Source organism: Dipodomys merriami, unplaced genomic scaffold (genome assembly GCF_024711535.1).
Source record: "Dipodomys merriami isolate MVZ:Mamm:240054 unplaced genomic scaffold, mDipMer1.0.p SCAF_28, whole genome shotgun sequence".
NCBI lineage: Eukaryota > Metazoa > Chordata > Mammalia > Rodentia > Heteromyidae > Dipodomys > Dipodomys merriami.
In genome coordinates, this window is record NW_027204270.1 from 9818355 (window position 1) to 9843188 (window position 24834).

Below are 24834 nucleotides of genomic sequence, written 5' to 3' on the forward strand. Positions count from 1 at the left end.
GTCTGTGACCTGCTAGTAATGCATCTCCCTGTTTATTTCTGGAGGTGCCCACAGCCTGAGCAGCAGGATACAAGATGAAGATATCTTTGCTCATGTGTCCACTTCCACCCACAAAATAATGGGCTGTTTATAAGTTTGAATTTTCCAGACTCCAGACCCCCTGAACACCCTCCACCCCTACTGCCTCCCGAGCTGCTGACACAGGTGGAGCCCATGTCACTCAATCAGCCTCCGCACACAGGTGGGTGGTAAGCAATCTCTGCAACAGGCCCCAGGCCCCCTGAAGGGAACTTGACCACCACTGGAAATGCCTCTAACACCCTACTGCTGTGGCTCTGAGCCAGAGATGCAACTGTAAAAGACATCAATATCCCAGGAATGAGCTGGGAGGCCAAGGATGCTTCTCCAAGCCTCTGCTGACCAAAGTAGAGATGAGCCTGGTGAGAAACCCACAAAGATCCGGTTCAAACAGGTGCTGGATGCTCATGCAAAGAGCATTGATTTTCCAGAGCAATGCTGAACTGGGCAGCTTCAATTCGTCTCTGCTATTCACATTCATGCAGAAGGACTTCATGGAATGAAGGAGTTCCTCCTCAGGAAAATGGAGCTGCCTGACTCAGGCCAGGGACTGGCGGCTGCAGGGATGGAGGGGGTTAGAGGGTGCTACAAGTTCCTACAAGCCTTCTGAACCCAGAACTTGGTTGTCAGGCCCTGAAGTTCACGAGGAAAAGCCAAGGGTCGCGTGTGGCATGAATGAGCTCAGCCTTCCGTCACTGGTCAGCTGAGCAATCTTGGGGCATCGGCTTTTCTGGCCTTCATTTCCTCATCTATAAAATGAGGTTGGCTGTGGACCACCCCTGGCCAGGGAGTGGCAACTTGGTGATGCATGCTGATTGGCAGAGGGCACAAAGGGAAAGCCCACCCGTACTAAGATGGCTGAGATTCCCAAACATCAACCACCCCATGTACTTCCTTTCCTAATCTTTAAATCTGAGAGCCACTTTCTGTGCTGTGATTTCCCTTAAATATGGGAGGAAAGGTTGAACGCATGTCTTTAGAATCTGTGGGGAAATGGCAGCTCTAGGTTGCCAGCCCAGGTCTGTCTGAAGTCAGAGCCGACGCCTGTCATACCCATTCTTTGCTACCTCAACAACTCCCCGCCCTCCTTCTCAGCCTCCTCCTTCCCCTCCTCCTCTTTATTCTTCCTCTCATTCTTCTCTCCCCCTCCTCATGTTCCTCTTCCCAGGTCCTGCCATCATTTCTGCCTTACACACCTGCTTGCCCTTCCCTCCTTCTGGCATCTTGGAGTCCCATCCGAACGTGACTCTAGGTCGCAGGGGTCTGTGAGTCTGCTCCCCTGCCCCCAGGGCTCCTCGCCCCACTTCACTTCTGCTTTTCTCTGCTTTTTATTTTGTTATTTAATGTTTTTTGGAGAGCTCTATGATTCAGGGAGACGTGGATTGGGCTTTGAACAGACTCCAAGCTCTGCCCTCACAAGTCTATTCCGCTGTTGACCCAGGGTGTCTCAGGACAGGTCAGAACCATGAAGTCCAAAGAGCACTGGGTGGGAAGAGGAACCACATGGCCACTGCTGGAACCATGAGCTTCCGGTTGCAGATGCAGTGAGAGGGGGAAGAGGAAGAGGTGGAGGCACAGCGATCGCCAGGACACCCCCGTGGGATCGCATCTCCCCACTTCCAGGGCAGAGGTGGGAGCGCATGCCTCGCTGTACACCGTAGCCGTGGGGGCGGAAGCCATGCCCGTCACTTCCTGTGGAGCTTCGTTAGGGGCTGGTGCAAACTTTGCCAGGGTCCCCCTCGCATTTGGTGCAAGAGCTTCTCTTCCACCAGAGTCTGCGGGTGACTGAGTCAAAGCCACCCCACCCACCAGTGATGGGTAGGACTAGCAAGAAATAAAATGCTGGCTGGGTTTGAAGTCGTTAAATTTGTTATTACAGTGCGTGCTTGCCCGTCCTAGCTAGTTCAGACTTAAATAGGCGGCCTTCCATAAATGGCAGCTGAGTTAGGTGCTCAAAATGACCACCTCCATCCAACAGGTCCGGGGTGGGGGCAGTAGGGACTGCCTGTGTGGTGCCTGTAGCTGTGCAGTGGGCGTCTCCAAGGTGCAGCTCTCTTGGCTCTTGGCAGAGACTATCCTGTAAGCACAGCCCCACAAAGCACACAAAGCACACAAACCTCAAAGCCATGCCCTTGAACCAGAAGCCATACTCTAGGCGGCCCCAGCCCAGGAACTCAGCCCAGCTGCTCTTAGAGCAGCCTAGATGACATGGAATTTGTAGCTCTGACCACATGATCTCTGACCACCAAAAAGAAACATGAATTACTTTTCCATCTTCCACTTCCCTCTCATGGAAGTCAGACTTAGACAACTCAGGGTTTTTCTGGGGTCACTCTGGCACTTTGGCTGTGTGACCTCAGACTAATTTCTTTGCCTTTCTGAGCTACATTAACCTCCATTTTAAATTGCAGAAACTTAAGCTTGCCTCATAGAAGTTTCCAGAGGATCATATGAGATGTGCTGCTACTGTGTCTAGCCCTTTAAGAACATCATAGAGTCTAATTTTCTTCCTCTTGTCAGCAAAGATAAAACATGGAGTCAGAGCTGAGGAGATACCATGTCCTAAGCTCAGCAAGGCCAAGCCCAAGATGCAACAATTTTGGTCCTTGAATATTGTTTATCTTATTTAACAGTAGAGAACAACACAGTGACACAGGAGAGCGGAAGGAGGTGAGAGGACGCAAGCTCAGACAGCACTAGCCCCCCAGAGGATAAACCCTGCTGCGTCAAGGGCACTGTCTTTCTTGATATGTGCTGTGCCTCAGTTTCCCTATCTGTGAAGTGCGAATTGCGGGTGCTAGAAGAGGCGATGGTTCATAGTTTTTAAATCACAGCAAATGGCTCCTTTGTAAGATCGCCGATAGTAGATCTGATTCATCTTCCTTGCACAGCTGGAGGCAGGAAGGACACAGGCCCCTATCCCACCCAGGATTTGAACCTAGAGAAGGGACACATCAATGGGGCTGGTTTGAGGGCCTATCTACAACCACCTCTCCAGCTGCCACTGAAGAGACACTCAAGTAAGTCCCATAGGCCTCTATGAGAAGGGCTAGGGGCTGATGGGAGCTGAGGTTTAGAGCCACGGGAAGAGCTCTGTGAAGCCCCTTCTGGGCTCTCTGACTCCCCAGACCCAGCCTGGTTTGACGTTCAAGGCCTGGGAGGCTTGGCCCCTCCTTGCAGCTCTTTACCTGCAGTCTCTGGGACCACTCTGCCCAGCTGCTCACCTGCCAGAGCAGCCTCCGGGTAAGTGACTCGACCTCCTTGATCTCACAGGACTGCTGCAGGAAGGGGAACACACAGGCCCAGGCTCCAATCAGGTATAGAGCTGGGTCAGAGCCTGACAGCCTTCTAGGCCTGCAGAGAGGGCACGGGGTGGGCATTTACTCACAAGAGAGCCGGTTTGGTTGTTTCAGAAAGGACATGGGGGAAGGAAAAATGCATGACAGCCCTCCTGCCCAGCTTCATAAGCAGCATTGATCGGAGGCAGGAGCCTCCAGTGCTGCAGCTGTTTGGATCGATCGGGCCTGGATGGGCCTCTGGAGGTGGTGTGTGCTGCATTCACAATGCATCGAACCAGCCCATGGGTTGTGGGATTAAAGGCATTCACAAAGCTCACACTACACACCACTGGCCTCCATGAGGGCCACGAAGGGAAAATGAGCCCCTTCCAGAGGTTGCCCCCGCAGCCAGAGGAGGCGGCAGCAGAGAACAAAATGAGCAGAAATCCCTGCCATAGGCCGCTGCACAGCACGCAGGCAACCTGCTCGGAATGTGTGTTCTTTGAGATTAGGGACAGGTCTGTTTTGCTCTGGGATACAGCCCCGGTGCTGGGCACACAGTAGGTGCTTCGTTGTTTGGTACCTGAACTTCTGTAGCTCCTGTCTGCCTGGAGCATCAGAACCAGGAACATGAGAAATGATGTAGAAGATACTGAGGCTCAGAGGCAAAAGCAACTATCCCAAAACTGCACAGCGAGCTCTTCACCCCAATCAGGAGTGTTAATCATCGGTGTGGGGTTTCTTTCTTCTGTCTCCTGTTCACACCCGTGTGGCGTGTACAAGGATGTGGCATGGAGATTTTAGCAGAGTCTAACATTAACGTATTTTCCCCCTAGAGATAACTGAGAAAATCCCAACTATTTATATACACGTATGGAGAGCCATGTTCTCAGCACCTACAATGCAGAAACACAAATATGAAAGCTCCATCCAGCCCGTCAGGTAGCAAAGGGACCATTGTACATGCACTGAAGTAAGTAGGGAAATGGGCAGGCCGGAGGGCAGGGACCCTGAAAATGAGCTTTAGAGGCTTCCGTGCATCCAATTTCATGGCTGCAAGTGAAGACGGCAAAATCCCTGCTGTGTTATGAACACATCTTTCACAGAAGACTCTCAACTTATTTTTTTTTCCTTTTACTCTTTGGAGAGAAACTAGCCACTTCTCATGTAGAATGTGACAGGGCCCGAGACAGAAAATATCCTCCAACAAGGAGGGAAAAAATGTAATTTATTGAGATGTGGCCGAGTCTAACAGATATGAGTGCTTGCAATGCATTTTTTTTAATCCACCACAAGATCATAGACAGCAGGAATTCTTATCACCCTGGCCCAGCTCAGTGTCTGAGACACAAATACTTGGCTGATATCAACCTTTCTCTCCCTCTTTCTCTCTCCCCCGCCTCTGTCTTCTGGGAGATTGAACTCAGTGTAGCCAGAACTCGATCTCTGAATTATACCCTCATATAAGCCTTAGTGCCACTCCATGAAGACAATACTTGGAGAACTCTTACTCGTTCCTCAGAGCCCACCATGCCCTCACCTACTCTCCATGGAACTCTTATATGAATCTACAGGTGCTAGGCCAAGGCCAAGGCAGGATGTATACTCACCTTTCTGTGTTAAACATCTTGCTTCCAGAGACTACAGCCCATCGTTTGAACTTCTGTCTCTCCATTGCATGTGTGGCCTTAGAGGGTCTAGACCAGCTTTGGTGGGGTTGGTAAATTTAATTCAGACCCATTTGTTCACAAGCTGCATTAGTGTGTTTTCAGTTACTATAACAAAATGCCAGAAGCTGAGTGGCTATATGGAAAAAAGGATTTTATTTAGCTCACAATTCAGATTGGCAAGCATAGTGTTAGCTTGGCCCTGGTAAGGCTGGGTCTCATGGCAGACAGCAACACAATGATGGGATAATGTGGGGGGGGGAGGGAAAGGGGTGTGTGCGTGTGTGACAGAGAGAGAGAGGAAGGGAGCGGGAAGGGAAGAGGGAGAGAGAGAGATTCCACCATGAGTCAGAATCTAGAGCAAAAGTAGGGCTCTAAGGACTGTGTTCATCCCTTCCAAGGGCATGTCCCATCGCCTAATGACCTTCCACTAGGCCACACCCACCTCCCCCGCACCCACACCTTGGGGAAACTAGCCACCTCTACAGCATCACCCAAACCTATCCTCAGGCTCTCCCCTCCATCTTCTACCAGCCCAACCACATGGGTCTTCCCCTCCATTGGTCCCCAGTTACAAAGCAGGAGGAGCAGATGTGTTCATTAACCCCCAATGTCTGATGACATGGGTGCACTTGCTTCCCACTGTCCCTCCTCGGCCGCACTGCTCACCTCCACCCACTGTCACAGGCTCTCCAGTGACCCCTAGGCAGCCAGCATCTCCTTCTCTGCTCCTTTGCCCTGGCTGTCCTCCAGGATTGGTGCCCTGAGCCCATTCTCCTGCTGGAACAGAGCAGGCGGTGGTCCTGGGGAGTGGGGTGGGGGTCACAGGTTAAACTGAAAGCTTTACACCCAGCACTCAAAGCCGTTCCTGTCTCTCCAGGCCTCCTATGCTGCATCCTCCTCCTGGACACAGAGGCTGTGCCCACCCTGATCCGGTGGGCACATGGGTTCTCTCCCCTTCTGTCTGGTGACGTCAGGCTAGTCCCTTGGGACTCAGCCAACTCAGCTGGGCTGACCCTGACCTCCAGCCCCCATCAGGAGGGGCATCATCCACTCTGCCCCAACCGCAGCCTTCACCTGCGGTGATCCACAGAGCCCTGAGCACCTGAGCCTGTGATGATGAAGCAGGAAGGCTGCTGGGAGGCGGTGGCAGGCCCAGCTTGGAGACCTGAGCTCTTTGTCCTGCTCTCAGCTTCCGTCTGCTTTCCCCCAACCCCGGCATGGGGAGCAGGGTAGTAGGGCCGGGCCATGCAGGCCCCAGGGGCGAAAGCTAGGATTCCAGGGTTTAAGCCAGGATATGACATGGTTGGGTCTTTATTTTTAGTAGAGAACCAGAGGAAGGAAGAATTATATCATGGAAAGCTCTTTATTTTCCTCCCCTTCTGAAAATACATTTTACATAGCCAATAACAAAAACAAAATTCTCTCTAATCTCTATCCCCAGAGATAGTTCCTTCTAGATATTTTCCTTACTTATATAATAGGCTTCTTTCAGATGTTGTTGTTTTTTTCCTGTGAGCCTGATGACTGACCCCGCCCCCTCCCCTCCCATGGCCAGGTAGAGTCCCTGGGCTAGGGGAGGCCCACTCTGCCCGGAAGCCCCAAGTCCCCCACAGGAACACTGATGAAGCCAAGTGTCCCAGTGCCACACAAGCAGCTGTGTCTGCCCCTAGAAGTGTGGGACAGTCAGGGAAGAGGCTGCCTGGGGAGACGCCTCTGGCTCCACCACCTGAACTTGAGCTCAGAGTTTTGTGCCAACTAGGCAGGTACTCTACCACTTGAGCCTCAACACCACTGCTTTTTATTCCTTTGTGCTGTTTTTTTCTTTTATTTTGTTTTGTCAGTCCTGGGGCTTGAACTCTGGGCCTGGGTACTGTCCCTGAGCTCTTCAGCTCAAGGCTGCCAGCCCTGCCTGCGCTGGATTTGAACCATGATCCTCGGATCTCCGCCCTCTGAGTAGCTAGGATTACAGGCTTGAGCCACCGGCACCCAGCTGTGCTGGTTATTTTTGAGGTAGGATCTCATTTCTTGCCCAAGCCAGACCATGATCCTCCTGTTACACTTCCTGCTGTCACTGTGAGACCAGATAGGAGCCATCATCACCAGTGTTTTTTGTTGTGATTGATGGAGTCTTGCAAACTTTTTGTTGTTGTTTTGCCCAAGCTGGCTTCAGAGTAAGATCCTTTGGATCTCTGCCTCTCAAGTAGCTAAGATGGCAGGTGGCTGACCTGTCTCCTCTGGCTGCTTCCTGGTAGCGTGGCAAGATGAAGCGGGAAGAAGTCAAGGAAGGCCTCCCTGAGGAGGTGACACCTGGGTGTCATGGGACACTTTTTCAAGACCAAAAGAAACCAGATATTGATGTGTAAAATTCCAGCTCTCAAACATCTGACAATACATTCAACCCTGGTCTAAAGACATGGTGAGGGCTGGGAAGGTGGCTCAGTGGTAGAGCGCTTGCCTTGCATGCTCGAGGCCCTGGGTTTGATTCCTCAGCACCACATAAGCAAAAAGAAAAAAGCCGGAAGTGGCACTGTGGCTCAAGTGGTAGAGCGCTAGCCTGGAGCTGAAGAGCTGAGGGACAGCGCCCAGGCCCAGAGTTCAGGCTCCACGACCGGACCCAAAAAAAAAAAAAAAAAAAAAGACATGGTGACACTGTGACCTTTGACCGTTCACCTCTGTGAACGCCACCCTCACTGTAAACGGGAGATCATAAGTAAAAGGACAAAAGGAGAGCTTCTGCCTCTCTTCCTGCCTCTCTCTGTCTCTCAACCACATCTCTCCACCTTGATACCCTCCTCTCTCTGCAACTTACCCACCCCAACGTCTACCCTCCCTTTCCCTTCGTCCTTCCTTCCCTCCCTCCCTTTTTTTCCCCTTCCCTCCATACCCTGTGTTTATTTTCAGAACCTCAGAATCCTTCCCAAGCTGGTGACATTTACTCTTTGGAATTAAAAAAAGTATTTTCTATTTCTCCTTGTCTGAGCGAGACTGGCGGGTTAGATTTCCCCTGGCGTTCATGCCTGCCCACTGGAGGTGAGGGGCTGGGGATGGATCCCAGACATCAGCCCAGCACGGACTGGGGGAGCCAGCACCCGCCACGCATGCTGAAGCCATTTAAGAGCCGTGTGGAGCCTGTGTTAAATCTTCCCGTGTCGGGTGGGTGAACTCGTTCCTAGGCAAGTGTGTGCTCACACGGATGAGGAGCGAGGGTGAAGCCACCCCAGCCCCACTGCAGGTTCTCTTCCTTCCTCAGCACTGCCTGTGAGTTTCAGGCTTCCAGCATTAGGGGAAAACAAGGACAGACAGAACAAAGACAGCATGGACCCTTGTGTGTGAAGAACTGTTGGTGCAAAGGGCTGGAGCCTCCAAATAGGAGCTAAGCCTGGTCTGCCCCTATTAGGCCTGGGTGGGTGGGTCAAGATTTCCTGGGTACAAGTGATAGAAACCTAGCTTATCCTGGCTGACCTTAGATGGAGATGCTATGGCTCATGGGAGTAGGTGTGGGCTGGTAAGGTGGTGCGGGGCTGGGCTGCTCTCAGAAGGAAAATGTCCTGTCAGGCAAAAAGGAAGCCAGGCGTGGTAGTAGATGCTTGTCACCCCAGCACTGACGAGGCTGAAGAAGGAGGATCATGAATTTGAAGTCAGCCTGGACTACCTAGACTTTGTAATAAAACCAAATAAAACAAAACAGAGGAGGAGGAAGAGGAAGAGGAGGAGGAGGAGGAGGAGGAGGAGGAGGAGGAGGAGGAGGAGGAGGAGGAGGAGGGGGAGGAGGAGGAGGGGGAGGAGGAGGAGGAGGAGGAGGAGGAGGAGGAGGAGGAGGAGGAGGAGGAGGAGGAGGAGGAGGAATACAAGGAACAAATCACAGAAGACCACGTCAAGAGCTTTCCACACACCCAGGCACTGTGCTCAAGATTTCACATGCACTCACCTCTTTACTCACAGAACTCCATCGATGCAGTTTTTGTCTCCAGTTTAGAGATGAGGAAATGGAGGCCCAGGGAGGATGCAGAAGTCCTTCAGGAGTTGGGCTGAGTCAAGGTTTGCACCAAAGTCTCCAGCCTAAAAAGTCAGCCTTGTCCCTGACACAACAGGGTGTGTCCAGGCCAGAGCCCCAGAGGGCCTCTTGTAAACAGAGGAGGAGAAGGGGTGAAGACCTGCTAGGGTGCTCTGGGGGAGGGAGTGTTTGTGGGGAACTAGAATGTGGTTTATCTTTTGCCTTATCTTTGCAGATAGTAGTTGCACAGAGAGATCTCCTTATGATATTTCCATACAGGCGTACAATGTACTGTGCCCTTGTCAAATTACCCCCTCTCTCCATCTTCCTGAACCAATTTCAACACCTTTCATTGTCTGTTTCCATACAGGTGTTTAGAATCACATTTTCCCCCCTCACCCTCTCCTTTCACCTCCCCCTTACTGCTGGTATCCACCTCCAAACCAGCTGCTTTACACTCCTGCCATTGCTTTTGAAGATTAGATTCCATCTATGAGACACCATGCAATATTATATTTTTCTCGTTCTGGCTTAGTTTGCTTCACATGATGGTCTCTAGTTCTATCTGCTTTCCTGCAAAAAAAAAAAAAAAAAAAAAAAAAAAAAAAAAAAAAAAAAAAACCACAACAACAACAATTTCATTCTTTATGGCGGAAAAATACTCCGTTGTGTATGGACACTACATTTTCTTTATCCACTCGTTGGTTGTTTAGCACCTGGCTAATTCCATAGCTTTGTTATTGTGAATAGTACTGCAATAAACACAGGTGTACAGGTATTTAGACTGTATGCTGACTTAATTCCTTTCAATGTGTGGCCAGGAGTAATATAGAAGGATTATATAGTGGTTCTATCTCTTGTTTTAAGGATTCTTTTTCTTTTAGCTGTTTGTTTTGTAAGGAAGCTCCATACTGCTTTCCACAGTGGCTACCCTAATTTATATTCTCACCAGAACAGAGTGTGTGTGTGTATATGTGTGTGCGTGTGTGTGTGTGCACACGCGCATGCACGTGTATATGCATATACATATCACATACCCCCATCTTAGATAATGTTTGTTGTTGCTTTCATTCTTAATGATGGATTTTCTGACTGGGATGGATAGATGGGTAATCAATGGTGTTTTGATTTGCATTTTTTCTATGTTGAATATTCTCCATATATTTCTAAACCATGGGTACCTCTTCCTTTGGAAACTATTTAGTTCACTAACTGTTCTAATCTATTAATTGAATTATTTGGGTTTTTTGTTTAATTTTTGTAGCTCTTTATATATCCTGGATATGAATCCTTTATCAAATGAATAACTGGCAAAGATTATCTCTTCTTTTGTAGATTTTCTTTTGATTCTGGCATTTTATTCTTTTGCTGTGCAGCAGCTTTGTCAATGCAAGCCCATTTTTTTCAATTCTTGCTATTTTCTGAGCAATTAGGATTCTATTCAGGAAAAAAAATATTAAGTGTACTTCTATCTTCAAAGGTTTTCCCTGTTTTCCTCTAACAGTTTCTAGATCTTACCTTGAGATCTTTTATCTGTTTGCAATTGATTTTTGTATGGGGGAAGAGCAGAGATGTTGCTTACGCTGCCCTTAGCCCTGTGCCTTTATGCTGCTTGGATACATGGTAGCATGGGAGCCCATCAAAGACCCACCCTGGGTGGGCATCCTTGGCCCAGGGGGGAAACAGACAGAAGAGGGCTCAGCATCCTCACCGGCTGGCCAGGGGAACAGGCCTTGCTGCAGGGAGAGCATCCAGCTCTGCTCTGTGGGTGCAAACCAAGGGCTCTGCTGCAGTCACGCCACCCTGTCACCTCTCCAGATCGGAAGAGGGCAGAGGGCAGGGTGTCCTAGGGCCAGGGGTGCAGCCTGACTCCTCAGGCTGTGGGGAGAACATGGATGGAGTTGTTCTTCACAGCATCTGCTGTTGCTGGACATGGAAAGGTGGCTCACTGAGACAGAGCAGGGCCTAGCTCAGGAAGGGCAGAGGTGACACTTATCCAAGGCCAGCTTGGACAGAAATCCCTCACACACACAGTCAGTCTCCCTTGTCATCCACCCAGGGAATTTCAGGAGGTGCTTTTTTTTTTTTTTTTGCAACGATCCATCACAACCATGACAAGGACAGCCCCTTTCTTGGCTCCCAAATGACCAGCTTAGCCATGCCATCAGCTTTGGCTGCCTTCTTGTCATGCTTTGCCTCTGCTCAAAACCCAGAACTGACAGAATGAAAATTAAACCCACTCCCACTCGACTGGTCCTCAAGATCTCCATCCAACCGATCCAGGAGTCCTGGCGATTGCCTAGGCTCCAGCCAAACCAGGCCAGCTGGATGCATTTGTCTGCTCCTTTTCCTAACCAGTCACAAATGGACTGAGTGTCCACAGGGCATCAGGCTGCCCATGGGGCTGCAGAGACCACAACAGGCACATGGCCACGGGTCAGTGGAGGAGACATGTCACATAAGCAGAGCTGTCCCTGTTCATAAACTTCCTGCCTTTGCATTCATACGTGAGGTTCCCTTTGACTACCCATCTACCTGTTCACCTCCCATAGGCCTGCACATGCAGTTGTAAATTGGGGAAACTGAGGAAAGAACCAGACAGAGCTACTGAGTAAGTACTGTTCCTTTTCTTCATCAAAGCAGTGGCTCTACCACCCCACCCAAAGCTACGGATCGATCGTCCTTCATCCCTTGCTTCCTCTATTTCCCCTTGAAATCAGGCACCAAATGACACTAAAAGCTGGCCCTTTCTGGCCTGCTCTGCTCCACAGTCTCCTTCCTGATCCACAAGGCCAGCCCACCTCCTGGTCTCACTGGCTCTAGTATCATATCTCCATCCACAGTCCAGCCCCAGGCTGGAACTCAGAGGGAAAAAAATGTGACCCTATTATTCTCCCACTCAAACAACTTAACAGCAATGCACTGGAGACTCAGGGTCACACACACACACACACACACACACACACACACACACACACACACACACACACACATACATACACACACACAGTACCAAGGCAACCCATGCCCCAGCTTCCTTCCACACCTCTGGCTCTGATTTTCTTTCTCGCCACCATGAGCGCTTTCAAATTCCCCAATGGCAGGTTCTTTCTCCTCCATTCTGGATATTTCCTTCCTTCTTCCTAGTCACTTCCTACTTGTTTAAGACCTTGCACAGGTGTGGCCTCCTCTGGGAAGGCTCCCCCTTCTTTATCCAGGTTTGGTTAGGGACTCTCCCCCATCACTGGCCCCAAGCCAATAGGTAGCTCTCCTCCATGGAGCCACTCAGGGACTTGGGTTCCATCCATCGCAGGGCTCAGGGCTCCACCCTCCTCCATCACCTCAGATTCTCCTGCTTTGGCCGGCAGAGGGGAAACAGGTGACAAGAACACAGCTGCTTCTTCATCGCCATTACCCAATCCCACAGCCCACTGGTGAGAGCTGGTCACAGGGTTAACCTAGGTGAGGGCCAGTAGCCATGAGTCAAGGCATGAGCTGGGCAGTGCCCCTCTGCAGGCCCTGGGGAAGGGCTCAGCCCTCTCTGGACACCCAGTGTCCTCAACGCTTCATCTTCCATCTGTCTCTCCACAGTAACCCCTCTGTGTCCCACTCCCCCCACCTTTTTGTATTTGTGCCAGTCACGGGGCTTGAACTCAGGGCCTGGGGACTCTCTTTGAGCTGTTTTTACTCAAGGCTAGTGCTCTACCACTTGAGCCACACCTCCACTTCTAGCTTTTTTGGTGCTTACTTGGAGACAAGAGTCTCATAGACTTTCCTGCCTAGGATGGCTTTGAACCGCGATCCTCAAGTCACAGCCTCCTGTGCTAGCTGGATTATAGGCACGAGCCACTAGCATCTGGCTAACTTCCTTTTTGTAAGGATATTGGTCATATGGGATTAGTACTTGCCCTTCTGATCAGGGCCTGTTTTCACCTTCTGAGGGACAAGGGGGTTAGGACTTGAACAGATCTTCTTGAGGAGACACAACTCAGTGTACAACATTTCTTGTCTCCACTATATTGCAACACTACACGGCCATTTTCACCATCACAACCACTCCACCCTGTAAGGTATAGTACAGGGTGAAGAGGGAGCTCAGTAAGGGTCTAGAATTTGCATCACACAGAAGGGAATTCAAATCCTTCTTTCTGAATCTTCCAAGTAGAGGTAGTCTTTTAGAACTTGAAAAGGCAGGAAACTGCACCCTGGGAAAGGAAAAGAAGAGAAAGGAAAAGAAGGGAAGAGAAAGGTTAAGTAGCCAGGCAGGGAGGCTGCGGGAGCAGGGATCAGGGAGATTCCCTTCTCCCAGGAGAAGCCCCTGCACACCTGGAGAGCGGGCAGGTACTAAGGAGAGATGGTGTTGGCTCCAAACACTCCGTCCCAGCTGGTTTCCCATGCTACAGGTTTTGAATGTGATGCATAAAAAAGAAAAAAGAAGATGCCATTGAAATGGAAATGTGCTATGACAGGTAAAATGGAAGCTGTGCTTCCTTTCAAGACATGTTTTATGTCATTCCTGAAAGAATTTCTCCTAATAAAACAACCCCAGTGCTAATTGAAATGATGGAGGAGACAGAGTCGGGGGGAGGGCACAGCAGGGCAGGGCAGAGGGGCTGGGGGTGCTGCCACTATGGCTGATCTATGCATCACCACAGTCCAGGGGAAGAGGGTCTGATACGGAATACAGGGGGCTGACAGGAGCCCCACGGGTCGCCAACTTATCGGGTGATCCTGGGGATGTCACTTAAGGACTCCAAGCTTCAATCTCCTTATGTGCCTTGACCAGTGGCAGCCTCCTCTGCCACCCTCCCAGGTCCAGAAGGACAAAGGCCAGGGCTGCGCAGGGAAGGGATTTGTGAGATTGAGAGGCTTGGTGGGGACCTGGGAGGTGGCCGGATGTCCCCTTCCATAGGGTTGCTTACAGTGTCCAGAGTCCCAGCAGAGAGCCGGGCAGATGACGGCCCAAGAGGTGCTCGCCCCTCCCACCACAAACCCTAGCTCGCTTTCTTCCATCGGTGCTCAGGCCCAAGAGCAGCCTGGCCCTGACCCCTCTGCCTCCTGGTAGCAGGTGTCGCTTGTATACCTGGGACCAGCATCTGGTGCCCTCAGAGATGATGGGATGGGGCAGAGAAGCCCAGCTCCAAAGCCAGTTCTTCATGAAGCTAACTCATCTTCCTTCCCAGCAAACCCATACTCTCCTCGTTGTACAGGTGAGGAAACCGAGGCTGGGAGGCTCTGGCTGCACAGTTGGAAGGTGGTAGAGCCGGGGCTTCAACCCAGGTATCCTGGCCCCAAGGCTGGTGTCTGGCCTCACCTGGAGCTCCCAGGAGTGAGGGACTTGCTCCTGCCTGTATGTGCCTCCAGATTAGCAGCCAGGCTTCATTCACCTGCACCTGTCTGCTGCAGTAGTCCCCAGGTCCCACTCCAAGGAACCCCTGTACCAGCCTCCCGTGAGAAGCACACTAGGGATGCAGGCTCCGGGCCTAGTCACGGCTCCAGTATCATCTCTATACTCTTTAAACACTTGCCTGGGGAGTTATGGACAAGGACCCCAGCCCTATCTGTCCGTACCACTCTCAGGCTTGTGGGGCAAGCACTGGGCTAAGCAGTACTTTATGACCCTATTTCATAGACCAGGAAGCTGAGCCTTGGCTTGGATAAACATGTTCCCACTGTCACTTAATGAGCTAGATGTGGACACAGGCTATGTAGTCCAGAGTCAGTGTCTCACATCCGTACGCTATGTTAATACTGATCTGCTCCCTTCATGACAGCTGCATTTATGCAGCACTAACTGTATGCCAGTCAGGGCTCCCAGTCCCTTGCAGACTCGCCTCCCTGAGTCTCAGGTCTGCTCAGGGGGGCAGGTGTATGATCCACATTGTTCATGGGGGCTGATCAGCCTGATGCCACACAGCTGGTAGTTTCTAGAGCAAAGATTGGAAGCCAGAGGTCTCCTATTTCAGCCCTACTATGCTCTACCAACTCCCTGGCCATGGAGATTAACAATGCTTCATAGATAAAGGGAAAGCTACTAAGCTACTAAGAAGTGCACTTACCCTTGTGCCTGGCACGTAGAACTCAAAGCACAGCTGGTAACAGGCCCACTTTACAGACAGGAACTCCTACCATGCCCAGAGGAAGAATCCAAGTAGTTCTAGTTCCCTTTTTACAGAAAGGTAGCCAGAGACTCAGAGAGGTTATGTGACTCAGGAGAGGGCTCAGCAGGGCAGATGCTAGCTGGTTCACAGAACACTGTCCATGGTAGCCAAGCCCTTGCTAGCAGCCATCTGTGGAGGGGGAGCAAAGATGGTAAAGTGCAGAGAAAGGGGGCCCTGTGGCTTGAGATACCTGGCTAGCTATGCCCAGTGGCCATGCTAAGACTGTAGCCATTGGCTGCCAGCTGGGGAAGGAATCCAGCTGAACCCCAAAAGACTATTTTAATGTCACTTTAATGTCACAATGTCACAGGGGCCGGCCCTGTGGAGGACTCTGAAGTTCATCCTCCAAAATTTCCCAGCCAGGCCGACAGCCACTCCGGTGAGGCCCGAATACCTGGCACAGCACATCCCACACCTCTGGGGACAAGATGCCAGCCACCCCACATCATAAAGCCCCTCAGGCTGAGCTGCATTCATCTCCTCAAGATCCACCTCTGCACCCAGAAGCAACACAGGACAATCTCCATGTTCACACACTAGCCTTCACAACAGCTCTACCACCAAGCTAATGCCCAGCTGACCACCCACTAGGTACCCTCCATGGGAACCCAGACCCACTGTCTGCCTGAGCTTCCCTTGTACAGATGAGGCTCTTAGAAGTTCAAAGGTTTGTCTGAGGTCACGCTACATTGAGTGTTTGATACATAGTACCTGGGCTTGCCCTGTTCTCTCTTTTCTTTCTGCCGGTCCTACTGACACCTGGCGGGGCAGGGAGGGGAACCCCTTTTTTTATTCTCCTGGAGAACAGTCTTCGAGCTGCAGAACCCACCAGCCCTGCACCCCCATCCAGCCCTCGATTCTCCTCACGTGCAGTGATGAACATCGTTACGACACAAGTCACTTTGAGTTGTGGTTTTAATTTGGAGCCTGAGCATCCTGATAAATACAAAGGTCACGATAATTTACAGGACTGATGAGAGTGTTCCGAGATTATCAATGAGGGAAGCACAAAGCCAGGAGAAAACAGGAACACGATGGTACTTCGGAACGCTTCCCTGATTGCCACCTTCCAGATACGTCCTGTGTCACTGGCTGCAGAACCAGCGCTGCTCCAGGCTCTCCTCAGCCTCAGACACCGTCAGGACCAGACCCACCTTTGCAGATGCACGGACAGAAGCACGGAGAGGGGAAGTCACTTGGCTAGGATGACTCAGCTAGTGAAGATTGCAGCTGCCAGGTTATCTGATGCCAAACCCAGTGAGCATTTCCCAGCAACCGGGGTCTCCATTGTGCCAGCGATTGATCAGCTTCCTCTCAACTCCACTTCTGTCCTTCCCTGCACTGCTCTGGGTTTACCAAAAGCTGGGCCTTGTGAACCTGTTTCCTTCGCCAGCTGGCCTGATGGTAGGCTCCGTTAGTGGAAGTTACAAGAAGGGAAGGGCTAAAGGGGCCAGTGGTGTCTGATATGGGGGTGTTGACTTCCACACAGCTCCAGGGGGAGGACCAGGTTGGCTTTTCTAAGTGGTATACAGCCAGCCCCCAGCCCACTGATCCTATGGGACCCTCCCGTGAGCTTCTCCGCCAGCAGGTGGCGCTTCTCCATGGAGCAGCTCCAAGTGGACCCAGGGCGGCCTTCTTGGACACTTGCAGGAAGTCAATTCCCAAAGAAATCTGAACATGGAGAGGGGTGGGGAAGACTCTCCCAAGTTCTTGCTCCTTACAATGGCTGCTCTCTGACTTAGCTACCGGTGGACCCCTGTGCAGCCTGTATCCTTCTAGTAGGTGAATAGTTCATCATTCTTTATTGTTTCTGTCTCCTGACTAGGTTCTTTGCACATGAAATTGACACCGGAAGTGGCTCTAGGAGACAGAGCAGTCATCTTGCCATCAGTCTGGTCTTGGCCTGGGACTGAACACAGGCTGAGTTCCTTTCTAGAAGAAACTGGGTGGCTGGTGGCGCATGACACACAGTGGGTTAGCACCAAGTTCTTGCCAGGGACAGTAGGTGACCAAGGCCCGTGGGAATAAATGTCCTGGGGCAGGAGGGCTGTCAGCAGGTTGTGTGGCACTGGCAAGGATTTCTGGCGTGTGACAGACTGCTGCTCCTGAGTACCCCGAGAAGTCACCAAGGCGCCCCCAGGAAAGCCCGGTGAGAACTCAGGCCACTCGGAGAACCAGAGGGTCTCTAAGAGCCAAAAAGAATACATGACATAGACAGCACTGAAATTTTAACTGAAAGTTCTGTGGATCGCAGAACACCAGCCTCTCAAATTCAACTTACTGGGGCTGGGAAGGTGGCTCAGTGGTAGAGCGCTCGCCTTGCATGCCTGAGGCCCTGGGTTCGATTCCTCAGCACCACATAAGAAAAAAGCCGGAAGTGGCGCTGTGGCTCAAGTGGTAGAGTGCTAGCCTTGAGCTGAAGAGCTGAGGGACAGCGCCCAGGCCCAGAGTTCAGGCCCCATGACCGGACCCCCCAAAAAAAATCAAATTCAACTTACTTTTTAGATGGGTCCCTCCAGGAGCCAAGGAGAAATGGAAACTGAGGTAGGGCTCTGAACAATATCCCTGAAGGCAGAGGATCCTGTTCCAGGACCAGAAAGAGGGTGGGAATGGTGTCCCCATTTCCCCAGGTCAGACGTAGTCACTGACCAGACACCTCGGAGTGGAGGAAGGTTCTAGATGCTCCCTCATGGCCCTGGCAGCAGCCATGGCAGGCGTGCCTTCTCCTCGCCCACTCAGAAGAGCACCGGGGAGGGGAGGGGAGGGGAGGGGAGAGGCAGACAGACTGTCTGCCCAGCCCCTGGAGGACACAGGCCAGGCCTTCCTGGAATGGGGGGTTGGTGGCTTCTCAAAAAAAAAAAAGCCTCCTGTCTCTTTGTGCCCTGAAAGGATTCATCTTTCTCTTTTTATGCCAAGGCTGGAAGTGCCAGGCTTCCTGCAGAGATGACGTGGGCCGTTAGACAAGGGTGAGGTCATCACAGGCTAATTGGGTCTTTTCCCATCTGTGCCCAGGTACGGCTGCTGCCAGCGGAAGGGCGGTGGCTGAGAGGGCCGTGGGGTGCTCAGGCCTGACGCATGGGCACAGCCAGTGCTTTGATCTGAGGTCCATTCTGTAGAACACATCTGACTGCTAACTTTCCCACATCCAGATGTGTGAGGGCCAGGCAAACAGAGCAGGTGGGGCAGCCCTGCCCTCCCCACCCCCTGATAACAGAGGTACCCTCAGTTGCAGGCCACAAAGAATGTCAATAACCCCTGCTCTCTTACACACGGAGGAGAAGCTGAGCGGCTGTCTGACAGTGGAGTCCCAGCCCCCTGTTTCAAGGCCTTCAAAGGCTTCCTGGAGCCCCAACCAGGGAGGCAGAACTTCTGGTCCCACAGCCCCTTATCTGTGCCAGCCACGATTGCTTCTTGGTCATGCTCACCTGCCACTCCAGGGCTTTTGAGCATACTGTTCCTTTAGCCTAGAATACTCTTCTCTCTACCTGTACTCCTGTCATCATTTCTTAAAAAGAAAAAAAATATTTTCCAAGTTACCTGTGACAGCTGTATAAGCATTTATGATAGATTGTTTTTGTAGCCTGTTCTCATTGTAAGCTAAGCTCCAGCAGTGCAGAAATCATATCTGATTCTTCTTTCTATTGTGTCCCCTGCACCTGGGCACAGTGTCTGTCATGTAGTGAGAAGCTTATACATATTGACTTACTGACTGACTCACTCAATGAATGAATGAATGAATGAGCCAATAAAGAATTTCACCAGTGTTTCCCATAGATGGATAAGGCTCTGCCACTGTAACCATACCCAACTGTCCAAGTGTGTTCAGGGGTCCCCACTAGCTTGAAGGGGTCCCAGAGTAAAGAGATGGCCCAGGAGAGTACTCGGAAGGTCTGAATGAAAGCAATAATAGACACCCCCTGCCCCATGACAGAGTCAAGGTGGAACAAGGCCTTGGGGGAGGAAGGGAAGATGGAGAGGACCCAATCCAACCCCAGAAACACCCCATCCCTACCAAGGGTGACGTGTTTGCCAGGTCACCTCAACAAGTCTCCCACCTTCCTTTAGTCACTTAACCCCACACTGTAGCCTTGTTCCTGTCTGCTCGGATTAAAGTTGACATTTCCCAAGGATGACAGCGCCTTTCTCTCAGCCCTTTCCTGCCACCCTGAGACTGACACGTCCCGTCCTCAGAGCAGGGAAGGAAAAGAAAGAAAATTTCTCAGGTCCCGGATGTTGCTGATGGTGATGGGTGGCTGTTCAATGTGCTCAGACAGGCCGCTCGGAGAGCCAGGCATTCCCCTAACACCCCCTACCTCACCTCTAGCCTAGAGAGCCACAAAAAAAACCCAACAACATTTAGATAAGAAGGGCCAATGGAGGACACTTCCTGAGATTCAGTGATAAGAAAAGAGGAAAATAGACCACAGTCTGCTCAGATAATCACTGCAAGAGAAGTAATTACCCACCACCGTCCTTAGCTGGGATGCTGATGGCAGCGCCCCTGCCCAGGTGATCCATCAGCCTGGACTCCTCAGGCAACCCCAGTTCAGGTCTCCCTTCCAGTCAACTCAAGGCAGCACTGTTTTGATTTTATCAAAATTATTACTCTTCCTTGCCCATCCCTGAGTAGGAAGGAAGGCACAGCCCCGACCTGGCCTGACTGAAGAAGGATTTGTGGCGCTCATCCAGGTAGGGACATTGCTCCTCAAGTCCTGAGTCCTCCCAGGTCTCCTCCCCCTTCCCTGTGTCAATGAGCCATTGGTGCAGCAGAAGGAAATGGAGGATGCAGCTTGAAGCAGTGCTGTGTAGAAAGTGCCACTGGACTCAATTTCCTCATTCATCACCTGCAACATGGGAACAACAGGCTCTGGCTATGCCCAGGAAAGACGTGGAGGAGAGAACAGCCCGAATCGGTGAGTCTGAACCTCGGAAATGTGACCAGCAACACTCTCCATGCATCCTCAGAAAGACAACACCTAGAGATAAACTGGACAAAAGAAAGCTACCAGCTTTGCTGAGACCAGCTACAGCAGGCCTGGAGAAATGGAGGCAACTAAACAACTCCATGTTGTTAAGAAGGCAACCTTTTCCCATTGAGCTACATACTAAATGCACTCCTGGTCAAATTCTGCCAAGGTTTTGTTGTTGTTGTTGTTGATGCTGCTGCTGCTGCTGCTGCTACTGCTGCTGCTGCTGCTGCTGATGATGATGTTTTGAGGGGTTGGTAGAAATTGATAAAGTGACTCCTAAATTTATGTGGAAATGTGTACAATTTTGCAAGAAAATAAAGTCAGAGGACTTACATTGCCTGGCTTTAAAACTCCCTACAAAGCCACGTCAAAACAGACAATGCTGTATTGATGCTAAGTTGAGAGTCCAGAAAATAAGCCAGACATTTATGGCCAATTGATTTTTCAAGAAATATGCAGGACAACTGCATTGAGGAAAGGACAATCGGGTCACAAGAAGGTGCTAGAACCAGTGGAAACCCACACACAAAAGTTACCCGGAAACAGACCAGAGGCTTAAAGGGAAGAATTAAAGCTAAATCTTCAAGAAGAAAACAAAGGAGGAAATTTTCATCACTTAATGTTCAGCACTGAGTCTTTCTAATTGCTACCAAAAGTGCTATCCATTTAAAGAAATTCAGTATGTTATTCTAACAAAATTGAAAATTATATTCTAAATGACATTAAGAAAATGAAAAGACAAGCCACAGACTAAAAAGAAATAACTATAAGTCTAAGTCTCTTCAATCTAGAGTATACCAAAAACATGGAATTCAGAAAGAAGACAAGCACATTCTAAGAACGAAGGTAATTCACATCTAAGAAGGGAAGAGAAGTCATCTGAGCAAAAGCATTGACAGAGAAAAAGCATATGGCAGGATCCAATGCCCAGAAATCATTCAGAAGATGCACTCAACCTCAGCAGCCTAGAAATTGAGGGAAATTTCCTGAACCTAATAGAGAACATCTACAAAAATATAGAAAGGAAAAAAAACAGCTAAAATATTTAATAGTGAGACAAAAGCCAAGAGTTAATTAAGGTTAGCTCCTCTTACCCTGTGAATTCAACATTGTCTTAACTAGTGCAATGGTGCAGAGGAAAGAAAGATAGAGTATGTATACATATATATTATACAGACACACATGTCTATATACATATGTTATAGCACATCATATATATATATGGAAGGATGGGAGGAACAAATAAAACTATCCTTATTCACAGATGGTGTGATTGCCTTTAAAATGCACCAAATTCTGCAAAACAAGCTTCCTAGAATAAATGAGCATAGCAAGTCCCAGGATACCAAGATATACAGATACCAATATACCCAAAAGGTAATTGTTTTCTTATACCAAAATAAACCAAATAATTGAATACCATTTGTGCCCATGCAAAAAGAAATACTTAGATATAATAACAAATAACAAATCATTGCAGAGTCTATATGTGTAACAAATACAGAATATTTTAGCTATCTAAATAAAAGATAGATATTCCATGTTCATCGATTGAAAGACTCAGTAGCATTAAGATGTCATTTCCTGCCAGCCTGATATATAGACTTAATGCAACCCCAATCAATGTCCCAGCAAAATATTTTAGAGATATTGACAAGCTGATTTTAAATTTTATATGAAAAGGCAAAGGAACTAGAATAGCCAAGAGTAACTAAAGATCTGAAAGAAAGAGAACAAAATTGGACCTGAAGAATCCAATTCCAAGATTAGCTACAAAACTAAAGTAATCACAACAGCAAAAGTTGTGATACAGATCAATGGATCACATAGCATGCCCACAAATAGACCTACACAAATATAATCCGCAGAATCTGTTGCAACAAAGGAACAAAGCACGTCATTGCAGAAAAGATAGTGTTTTGAACAAATGCAACTGGAACAATTGGGTTTCTATATTCCAAAACCAAAGATGAAGAAAAGGAGGAGGAGGAGGAGGAGGAGGAAGAGGAAGAGAGGAGGAAGAAGAAGAAAAAGAAAGGAAGAAGAGAAGAAAGAAGAAGTAGAAGGAGAAGGAGAAGAAGAAGAAGAAGAAGAAGAAGAAGAAGAAGAAGAAGAAGAAGAAGAAGAAGAAGAAGAAGAAGAAGAAGAAGAAGAAGAAGAAGAAGAAGAAGAAGAAGAAGAAGAAGAAGAAGAGGAAGAGGAAGAAGAGGAGGGGGAAGGTGAGAGGGAGGAGGAAGAGGAAGAAGAAGAAGAAGGAGTAGATGAAGAAGAAAAACAGGAGAGGGGCTGGGGGTTTAACCCAGTGGAAGGGCGCCCGCCCGGAACACACAAGGCCCTGGGTTCGGTCCTCAGCCCTGGGAAAAAGAAAAAGAAAAAAGAAAAACAGGAGATGAAGGAAGATGATAAGAGCAAGATGAAGGAGAAGAGAACTATGTCCAGGTCTAAGAAGAGAAGAGAAAAGAGAAGGGGAGAAAAGAGAAGGGGAAGGGAGGGGATGTCCTTCATGATTTATCTCCACTTGGCTAAAACAATACTAAAGTGACACTGCACTGGAAATGCAAAATGGTTGCATGATTCAGGAGGTGATTTGGCTGTTTTCCACAAAGCTAAACACAATTAGGTCCAATAGTCATGTTTGCAGGTGTTTTTCCAAATGATCTGGGGGAAAAAATATGTCTGCCCAAAAACATTGAAACAAATGCTCATACTGCCCAAACTACATGCAATTAGGGCCTTCAGTTACTTAAGTGGATGGAACATCATTCAATAAGAAAAAGGGGAAGGTGGCTAGGCCCCCTAAGCTACTCAGGAAGCTGAGATCTAAGATCTTGGTTCAAAGCTAGCCCAGGCAGAAAAGTCCTGTGAAACACTTATTGCCAAACAACCAGAAAAAAACATAAGTGGAGGTGTGGCCCAAGTGATAAAACACTACCCTTAAACTGAAAAAAAGCTAAAGGAGAGGAGGAAGTCCTGAGTTCAAGTCCCAGTTCTGACCTACCCACAGGAAGGAAGGAAGGAAGGAAGAAGGAAGGAAGGAAGGAAGGAAGGAAGGAAGAAGGAAGGAAGGAAGCAAGAAAGAAAGAAAAGAAGGAAGGAAAGAAGGAAGGAGGGAGGGGGAGGGAGAGGGAAGGGAAAGGAAAGAAAAGGAATGGAAAGGAAAGGACTATCACTCATGTAAAATGAGCAAATTTTAAATCCCTGTTGCCTAAAGCATGTTTACTCTGATCCCACTTTCACCCCATTCTGGAAACAGCAATTCTATAGCAGTGAGCAACCTCAGATCTCTTATGAAGGATCAACTCCCCATCTTCCCCTCCACCCCTGGTCTCTGCTGTCACTGTATCTGTAGATATCACTTCTATTCACTCAGTGACCCTAGTTGGATGTCCAAGGGTCGTCTTGATACCTCCTTTCTTACCCCAACAACCAGCCTTTTACCAAGTCCTGACAAGGTTACCCCAAATGTCTCTCAAGGGGCCTGTTCCTTGGTCCTTCTGTACCCACTTTTCTAAAAGCTCTGTCCTCTCCTGTCTGTATGACAGTACAATAAACAGGTCTCTGCAGTCACTCTGTCCCATTTGCCAACCATCATGGCTATAAAAGGTCTCTCTGTCTCTCTCTCTCTCTCTGTATGTGTGTGTGTGTGTGTGTGTGTGTCCATTTCTGCATAATTTTGTTTAATCTGAGTTAAAAAAATACAAAATTGGGGGGGGGGGCCAGGTGTGTGGTAGCACACACCTGAAATCCCAGCTATTCAAGAGGCTGAGATCAAGAGGATCATGGTATGAGACTATCAGAGGCAAAAAAAAAAAAAAAAAAATTAGCAAGAAAGACCGCACCTCAACAACCAAGTTGGGTGCGGCACTATGTGCCTGCCATCCCGTCTGTGGGAGAAGGAGGAGATAAGGTAGGTCTCAAGGGAAAAGAATTGAGATCCTGTTCTCAAAATAACTAAAGCAAAAAAAAAAATATGAGCTGGGGGTTGGGCTCAAGGACTAGAGAACTTGCCTAGCAAGTGGGAAGCCGTAAGTTCAAACTGGTTTTTAATTTCAAAAAAATTAAAAGTAGAAATAAAAACGGCACCCTTGTCGATCTGAAACATCTCCCAGCCTAGCCTTGCCCTCTCTCTGGATAAGCAGTCTATCTCCACCCAGGCTCCGGCTCTGGTACCTCCAGCCTCCTTTAATTTCTTGGTCATGCTGTATGCTCCATCTACCACAGGGCCTTTGTACCATCATTTCCCTCCTCCATGGTCAGCTGTTCCTAAAATCCTCCAAAAGATATTGCTCTCACTCCTCATGGGCCGTCTCTGAGGTTGCTGGGACTTGTTGTTGTTGTTGTTGTTTCAATGGTATTTTAGGGTAGCTTCAAAAACCTCATTCCAATGCATTCCCCATTGTTTCTGGAAAACTCCATTTATGCCCCTGGGAACAGACAAAATGCAACTCTCCCACTTCCCAGCATCCGTCCATCCTCAGCCCTTTCTGGCTGCCCCTTCCACTCACTGGGGAAACCAGGGGAGACGGGGATGGGGAGGGGGGGCGCTACCTCTTCATCCTGAGCTGCTGGCTTGCTTGTTTAAGAAGCAGGGACTCCTCAGAGCAGCAGCTCCCCAGTTAAATTCTGGAAGACCTGTCCTGCCTGACAGCCGGCAGTGTCCAGGCACCATGCCTGCCCTCTTTG